Genomic DNA, 9860 nt, shown 5'->3' with positions numbered 1-9860 from the left:
GCCGCAGTGGTTCACATCCCCACGACGACTACCGCAGTCCACCCCTCCACCGCCTCACACCGAACCCAGGGTTATTGTGCGGTTCGGCCCCCGGTGGACCCCTCACGGAACGTCTCACACGAGACGAGTGCAACCCCTATGTTTGCGTGGTAGAGTAATGGTGGTGTACGCGTACGTGGAGAACTTGTTTGCACTGCAATCGCCGACATAATGTAACTGAGGCGGAATAAGGGGAACGAGCCGGCATTCGCCGAGGCAGATGGAAAACCGCTTAAAAACCATCCACTGACTGGCCGATTCACCGGACCTCGACACAAATCCGCCGGGCGGATTCGTGCCGGGGACCAGGCGCTCCTTCCCGCCCGGAAAGCCGTGCGTTAGACCGCACGGCCAACCGGGCGGGCTTGCAAACATAGTACTTCTACACGTAGAGTCCTTTTGGAGGTTACCACTCGCCTTCCTCCGACCTTTGAACTGACTTACAAATCCAGTTATAAGGGGATCTGCAGTTTAGCCACTTAATATCCAAATAAATTTATACTTGAAAGAAAAAAATTCAAAAATCCTATTTTGTAACTACTGATGAAGCGTTATGCAGCATATAATGTCAATTATAAGCTGTGTTTTACCTGTTAGATATAATTTGGTATGTCGCATATTTGCTGCAACAGGCATTTGTGAAATCTGACCACTTACAAAACGTAATTTAGTAAAATATTTGTATTTGGCATGTTGACGGTTCACTGATAGGGTTTACATGATTAAAAATGAAAAAATGCGTGGTGGCATGTATTTTAAACAATCATGTATAATATCATGGCCGGCCGGCGTGGCCGAGCGGTTCTAGGTGCTTAGGTCTGGATCCGCGCGACCGCTACGGTCGCAGGTTCGAATCTTGCCTCGGGCATGGATGTGTGTGATGTCCTTACGTTAGTTAGCTTTAAGGAGCTCTAAGTTCTATGGCACTGATGACCTCCGATGTTAAGTCCCATAGTGCTCAGAGCCATTTCAACCATTGTTTATAATCTCATGTAAACACATCAAAAAAAAAATTTTCATCACCCCGGTTTCCAGAACTGAAGATAGACGTTGACTGTGGATATTGTATCACAGACACAGTCCCTTAGACTGGTCAACTATTTCACTAAACCAGTCTAAAGATGTAAACAACCATGCATGAGCAGCGCCTATTAGACAGAGGGGGTCCGACAGCCGATCAGTTCCAGTCATTGCACCAGGAAGTGGGTACAAGGCTCATGTTGTCTGTAGTTCAACCATGCCTAGACGGTTAAAAATGATGTTCAAATGGCTCTGAGCACTATGGGACTTAACAGCTGTGGTCATCAGTCCCCTAGAACTTAGAGCTACTTAAACCTAACTAACCTAAGGACATCACACACATCCATGCCCGAGGCAGGATTCAAACCTGCGACCGTAGCAGTCGCTCGGTTCAGGACTGCGCGCCTGGAACCGCGAGACCACCGCGGCCGGCTAGACGGTTAATATCGAGGTTCTATCGCGTCCGCATTGTTACTTTGCGCCAGGATTTTCTCTTAACAAGGAAGTGTCCAGACGTCCCGGAGTGAACTAAGGAGGAGATACAGAGTCTCAGAGAGACAGGAACTGTCGATGACATGAGCCGCTCAGGTCACCCAAGGGCTACTATTGCAGTAGATGACCACTAACTACGGATTTTGGCTCGGAGGAACCCTGACAGCAACGAAACCATGCTGAACTGCTGAATAATGCTTTTCGTGCAGCTACAAGACGTCGTGTTACGACTCAAACTGTGCACAATAGGCTACATGATGCGCAACTTCACTAGCGACGTCCATGGGGAGGTCCATCTTTGCAATCACGACACCATGCAGCGCGGTACAGGTGGGCCCAACAACCTGCCGAATGGACCGCTCAGGATTGGCTTCACGTTCTCTTCACCGATGAGTGTCGCATATGCCATCAGCCATACAATCGTCGGAGATGTGTTTGCAGGCAACCCGGTCAGGCTGAATAGCTTAGATGCACTATCCAGCGAATGCAGCAAGGTGGACGTTCCTGCTGTTTTGGGGTGGCATTATGTGGGACCGACGTACGCCGCTGGTGGTCATGAAAGGCACTGTAACGGCTGTACGACACGTGAATGCCACCCTCTCACAGATAGTGCAACCATATTGGCAGCATATTGAGGGCGCATTCGTCTCCATGGACGTCAACTCGCGCCCACATCGTGCACATCTTGTGAGTGACTTCCTTCAGGATAACGACATCGCTCGACTAGAGTGCCCAGCATGTTCTCCGGATATGATCCCTATCGAACACGCCTGGGATAGGCTGAAAAGGGTTGTTTATGCACGACGTGATCCGCCATCCACTGTGAGAAATCTACTCCGAATCGCCGTTGAGGAGTGGGACAATCTGGGGCAATAGTGCCTTGATGAACATGCCACCACGAATGCAGGCACGCATCAATGCAATAGGACGTGCTACCGGCGTGTACAGAAACCTGGACCACCACTTCTGAAGGTCTTGCTGTATGGTGATACATCATGCAATGTATAGTTTTCATGAGTAATAATTTCAATTTTCTGTACATGTTCCGGAACTCTCGGGAACGAGGCGATTCAAATCTTTTTAGATGTGTGTATGTACTTCAATTTCACTACAACACAAACTACTCCTGACGGCAATAAATATTCTACCACCAACTGTATTTAATTTATCCTTTCTGACCTCTATTAGATCGTCTGAAAAAAATTATTTCCAGCTTTAGCCAGATTTCTGTACCTATAACTATTAGAGCTTCATTGCTTTCTATTAGAGCTTGGAACTCTGGTTCTTTCGCAACACAGCTGCGACAGTTTAAAACTGTAATACGGATTGTTTCTACAACTACCTTACTGTATTTACCTGCCCCCTTTTAGACGGACGCAATTTCTGTGGTTCCCTGAGACCTTCTAACCTAAAAAACCAACCCGGTCCCATCCACACAGCCCCTTCTACGGGTGTTGCCGCTTGATGTGTGTAGTGAACTCCTGACCTATTAAGCGGAACCCGGAAACCCACCACCCAATGGCGTAAGTCGAGGAATCTGTAGCCTACACGGTCACAGAACCGCCTGAGCGTCTGATTCAGACCCTCCACTCAGCTCTGCACCGAAGGACCACAGTCGGCTGTATCGACGATGCTGCAGTTGGTGAGCTACAGCTTAATACAGCATTACGCCTCGCCTACGCCCATGCAACCGTGGTCTAGAGGTAGCGTCTTTGATTCATTATCAAAACGTTTTCGGTCTCGCGTTCGAACCCCGCCGCTGCTTAAATTTTAATTAATAATCAGCATTGGAGGCCGAAGACTTCCGGCATAAGTCACCCTCATTCTGCTGACGGCCTTGTCAAAAAGGGTGGAGGAGCGGACAGAGGTTCAGAGAACTCTCTTGGCCTAGGGGTGGGGAAACTGGCCCTAAAGGCTGAAGAATCAGCAATGATCAACGGCTTGAAGGTGCAGAAGGCAACGAAAACCAGGACATGTGGCCTGTAATTGAAGAAGTGTCTTTGTGATCTCTCCATTGGCAAAAGATTCCGGAATAGTCCCCCATTCGGATCTCCGGGAGGAGATTGCCAAGGGAGAGGTTACCAGGAGAAAAAGATTGAATAATCGCCGGAAGGATAACGTTATACGAGTCGCAGCGTTGAATGTCAGAACCTTGAACGTGGTAGGGAAACTGCAAAATCTCAAAAGTGAAATGCAAACGCTCAATCTAGTTATAATAGGAGTCAGTGAAGTGGAAAGAAGACAAGGATTTCTGGTCAGATGAGTATAGGGTAATATCAATAGCAGCAGAAAATGGTATAACAGGAGTAGGATTCGTCTTGAATAGGAAGGTAGAGCAGGGAGTGTGTTTATGTGAACAGTTCAGTGACAGGGTCGTTCTTTTCAGAATCGACAGCAAACCAAAACCGACAACGGTAGTTCAGGTATATATGCCGACGTCACAAGCTGAAGATGAAGAGATAGAGAAAGTGTATGAGGATATCTAAAGGATAATACAGTATCTAAAAGGAGATCAGCTAGTAATAGCGAATGCCCTGTTCATAAATCACAAGAGGAGGTGGTATACTTGGAAAAGGCCAGGTGATACGGGAAGATTTCAGTTAAATTACATCATGGTCAGACAGAGAATCAGAAATCAGATACTGGATTGTAAGGCGTACCCAGGAGCAGATACAGACTCAGATGACAATATAGTAGTGATGAAGAGTAGGCTGAAGTTCAAGACATTAGTCAGGAAGAATCAATACGCAAAGAAGTGGGATACGGAAGTACTAAGGAATGACGAGATACATTTGAAGTTCTCTAACGCTATAGATACAGCAATAAGAAATAGCGCAGTAGGCAGTACAGTTGAAGAGGAATGGACATCTCTAGAAAGGGCCATCATAGAAGTTGGGAAGGAAAACATAGGTACAAAGAAGGTAGCTGCGAAGAAACCAGTGGTAACAGAAGAAATACTTCAACTGATCGATGAAGGAGGAAGCACAAAAATGTTCCGGGAAACTCAGGAATACAGAAATACAAGTCGCTGATGAATAAAATAAATAGGAAGTGCAGGGCAGCTAAGACGAAATGGCTGCAGGAAAAATGTGAAGACATCGAAAAAGAAATGATTGTCGGAAGGATAGACTCAGCTTGCAGAAAAGTCAAAACAACCTTCGGTGATAGTAAAAGCAATGGTGATAACGTTAAGAGTGCAACTGGAATTCCACTGTCAAATGCGGAGGAGTGAGCGGATAGGTGGAAAGAATACATTACGATTAAAAGCCTCTATGAGGGTGAAGATTTGTTTCAAGTGATAGCAGAAGAAACAGGAGTCGATTTAGAAGAGATAGGGGATCCAGTATTAGAATCGGAATTTAAAGGTGCTTTGGAGTTCTTAAGGTTAAATACGACACAAAGGATAGATAACATTTCATCAGAATTTCTAAAATCATTGGGGAAGTGGCAACAAAACGTTGGTGTGTAGAATGTATGAGTCTGGCGACATACCATCTGACTTTCGGAAAAGCATCATCCACACAATTCCGAAGCGGGCAAGAGCTGACAAGTGCGAGAATTATCGCAGAATCAGCTTAACAGCTCATTCACCCTAATTGCTTACAAGAATAATATACAGAAGAATGGAAAAGAAAATTGAGGATGCGCTAGATGATGATCAGTTTGGCTTTAGGAAAGGAAAAGCCACGAGAGAGGCAATTCTGACGTTGCGGTTAGTAATGGAAGTAAGACTAAAGAAACGAGGAAGCAATGATGGAAATAAAAGAAAGTTTCAGGAGTGGAATTAAAATTCAAGATGAAAGGATATCAATGATACGATTCGCTGCTGACATTGCTATCTTGAGTGAAAGTGAAGAAGAATTATATGATCTGCTGAACGGTATGAACAGTCTAATGAGTACAGAGTATGGATAAAGAGTAAATCGAAGAAAGACGAAGGTAATGAGAAGTAGTAGAAATTACTACAGCGACAAACTTAACATCAGGACTGATGGTCACGAAGTAGATGAAGTTAAGGAATTCTGCTACCTAAGCAGCAAAATAACCAATGACGGGCAGAGCAAAGAGGACATCAAATCAGACTAGCTACGGCAAAAAAGATAAGTCTACTAATATCAAATATCGGCCTTAATTTGAGGATGAAATTGCTGAGAATTTACTGAGAATACATGGTAGTGAAACATGGACTGTGGGAAGACCGGAACAGAAGAGAATCGAAGCATTTGAGATGTGGTGCCACAGACGAATGTTGAAAATTAGGTGGACTGATAAGGTAAGGAATGAGGAGGTTCTACGCAGAATCGGAGAGGAAAGGAATATGTGGAAAACACTGATAAGGAGAAGGGACGGGATGATAGAACATCTGTTAAGACATGAGGGAATGACTTCCATGGTACTAGAGGGAGCTGTAGAGTGCAAGAAACTGTAGAGGAAGACAGAGATTCGAATACATCCAGCAAATAATTGAGGTCGTATGTTATAAGTGCTACTCTGAGATGAAGAGGTTAGTACAGGAGAGGAATTCGTGGCGGGCCGCATCAAACTAGTCAGAAGACTGATGACAGAAACAAGGCTGTTGATGACTGTAAACATGTTGCTTGGTCGGACGAGAATCGTTTCAAATGGTATCGAACGGACGGGCGTGTGCGTGTATGGAGGCAACTGATGAATCCACGGACCCTTAATGACAGCAGGGGACTGTTAAAGCTGATGGAGGCTCCGTAATGATGCGGAGCGTGTGCAGCTGAAGTGATACGAGAACCCTGATGCGTCTAGATACGACTCTGACAGGTGACACGTACGTAAGCATCCTGTCTGATCACCTACATCGATTCATGTCCTTTGTAAATTCCGACGGACTTGGACCAGTCCAGCAGCATAATGCGCTACCCCATACGTCCAGAATTGCTACAGGGTGGCTCCAGGAAAACACATCTGAGATTAAACACTTCCGCTGGCAACCAAACTCCCCAAACAGAAACATTATTGACCATTTCTGGGACTCCTTGCAACGTGCTGTTCAGAAGAGATCTTCCCCCCCCCCCCCCCCTCCCCCCCGTACTCTTACGGATTTATCGACAGCCCCGTAGGATTGATGGCCTCAATTCCCTCCAGCAGTAGTTCAGACTTTGGTCGAGTCCATACCACGCTGCGTTGCGGCACTTCTGCGTGATCGCGGGGGTTCTACACGATATTAGGCAAAGTGTACCAGTTTCTTTGGCTCTTCAGTGTATTTGGTGGTGCTTAGGCCAGCTACGGCGCGGTGCACTTCCTCGGAGCGTTCTGACGTTGTCTCAACTATCTTCCGAGGATTTCGTTCGAACGGCTCCCGCTCCCGTAAGCGGGACGTCGGGCGGGCGGTAGGTGTTACTGGAGTCCGGCGTAGCCCATACAGCAGGCGTTGCTGCCCAGGACAACGACTGCATATTGCCAGAGCACTCCTGTGGTCATCGTCGCAGTGTCTTCCAGTAATCTCAGCTGCTCTGAACGGTGTCGAGATAAATAACAGCACAGCCCTTCTGCTAAGGAAGGCCAGAGAGTCCATGACTACTTGCTGGTTCTAGCCGGAGGGAGCTGCGGTTAGCGTGCCTCCTAAGGTCATCTTGGCGAGCAGTACCACCATATCATAGGTTCGGCCACGTAGCTGCTTTACTGCAAAGTAAAGGTGTCGAGGCTCAGAAGCCTGAGTATATATTACTGCTTAATTTTCGCTCTGACAGTGGTGAGCAAATGCGGTGGCCACATTACGTATTTGCTATCACACTTTATGATTTTATGGCCGATGTTCCACTTGTAAGGTTGGTGTAATCCAAGACTAACATTTATGACTGATCTGATGTCTGGAACCACGTGACCTCTACGGTCGCAGGTTCGAATCCTGCCTCGGGCATGGATGTGTGTGATGTCCTTAGGTTAGTTAGGTTTAAGTAGTTCTAAGTTCTAAGGGACTGATGACCTCAGATGTTAAGTCCCATAGTTCTCAGAGCCATTTGAACCATCTGAACTGATCTGATAACGGATAAACAGTCAGAAACCAGTCACTAATAAATAAGCGTTCTTCCTGTGCAACTTAAGACGGTTTTAATGACGGTTATTGTAATTAAAAAAAGTTGCGGGCCTATTCAATCCCCAACATGCTGGTGGCATGGAATTATTATATTTGTAGGTGACTTGAGGGTACACAGCATGCGAAATGTAATACGCAGAGGTGACAGCAACAATGGCTAACTCGTATGGACATTGATTCAAACTGATCTGGGATTACAGACACAGTCAATCCGTTAACTGAAGAGCGAGCAGCATTTATAGTAGGGGAAGTGGCATTTCCCAGAGGAATGCTACAGCTGGTGAACTGAATGACTAACAATCAGAATCCCGTCTACCAATGCAATATGCCGTCAGTGATCCACATACATTCTGTTCGTGTACGTCTCTTCCTTTTGTAATATTAGTTACTATTTCAGTCTTGCATACAGTGTTCACGCTTTAATTGAAAAATAAACACTCATATGGCGCGTTTGCACAGATTTAAAAAATGCACTCAACAAGAGTCAGTGCAGTTTTGTGGAACAGCCTTTAAATACCCTCGTGACATATCTGGGTAGAGAGTAGGGACTTGCCCGCTCGCTCTTCAGTTTGTAGACAGTCTGTGTGGGTACGTAATTCCACGCTGCTTGAACTCTGTGACTGGGTGCATCAGTCATAGTGGCCGATCAGTGGCGGCGTGGCAGCTTTTCGGCGACACATGTGCTTATGTTTACAGATGGCGAGAGTACGTGTTGGCTAGGGCGACATCTGTATCGAGATAGCTCAAGACAGTACAACTCGCTCCGGTCACGTATTATCTTGTTGAAACAGTACTTGAGTGAGACCTCAAAGAAATGGTATAGCCAAAAGCCTTATCAGGTCTGAAGTGTAATCACTCGCGCCCATGTTACTGACTATGCGGAGTAAAACTGATAATAGAAAATAGACTTCTTTTCGATCTGACAATCACTGTTTTTATTACAATATTTGAAACTGCACGATTTCGGGCCGTGTGGCCCTTCTTGGCATCTGTTAAAGAAAATAAAAATTAGTAACAGCTGGGCTCTAAACCTGTGTTTGCAATATTATGTTGTTGTGGTCTTCAGTCCTGAGACTGGTTTGATGCAGCTCTTCATGCTACTCGCTCCTGTGCAAGCTTCTTCATCTCCCAGTACTTACTGCAACCTACATCCTTCTGAATCTGCTTAGTGTATTCATCTCTTGGTCTCCCTCTACGATTTTTACCTTCCACGCTGCCCTCCAATTTCAGTATTAGAGAGGTAAAAAAAAAAAATTAAAAAAAATTTCTGTCTTATCACATTACGAACGATCTATCACAAACCATTTCTCGTAGATACACAGTAAGGAGTCATCTACTAAGTCCCTAAATGTGTGCTTTCCCTTTTTATTAAAAATATAAAAAATGATTGGTGTAACAAATCTGCGGTGTTAATCAGTGTCCTCTAACTGTATTAACTGACTTAACACTCCGGATCATTATATATAAGACATTACGGATGAATTACTACACTGACGAAGTATTGTTACTCAAGTGGAATAGTTTAAAGAACTTTTAAGAATGCGTCCTCTGTTTTACTGCGAAATGCCAGGCCGAAAGCAGTGCCACGGTGAGGTTTCCTCCGTCGTGGCGCCGGCCGAAGTGGCCGTGCGGTTAAAGGCGCTGCAGTCTGGAACCGCAAGACCGCTACGGTCGCAGGTTCGAATCCTGCCTCGGGCATGGATGTTTGTGATGTCCTTAGGTTAGTTAGGTTTAACTAGTTCTAAGTTCTAGGGGACTAATAACCTCAGCAGTTGAGTCCCATAGTGCTCAGAGCCATTTGAACCTCCGTCGTGGCAAAGTCGACGCAGGTTCACCCTGGTAGCTGCGCGGTCAGCGTGGCGTATTGCTAACCGAAGAGCGCCGCTCAGGAACTGTTGAAATGGCTGTATGGGCACGTACTGAACGCCAAGAAACTTGAAGAAAATGATTCAATTGGCTCTGAGCACTATGGGACTTAACATCTGAGGTCATCAGTCCCCTATAACTTAGAACTACTTAAACCTAACTAACCCAAGGACATCACACACATCCATGCCCGAGGCAGGATTCGAACCTGCGACCGTAGCGGTCGCGCGGTTCCAGACTAAAGCGCCTAGGACCGCTCGGCCACACCAGCCGGCAAAACTTAAAAAAGAAGAGACCTCGCAACTGCCAGTGCGTTGAGATCTCCCACACCAGATGAGTCGTAAAACGGCCCGTCAGGTTGCAACACAATGCACTA

This window comes from Schistocerca serialis, chromosome 6, assembly GCF_023864345.2.
Source record: "Schistocerca serialis cubense isolate TAMUIC-IGC-003099 chromosome 6, iqSchSeri2.2, whole genome shotgun sequence".
NCBI classification, from domain to species: Eukaryota; Metazoa; Arthropoda; class Insecta; order Orthoptera; family Acrididae; genus Schistocerca; species Schistocerca serialis.
The sequence above is the reverse complement of the archived record's forward strand: the minus strand, read 5'-3'. Positions refer to the sequence as shown.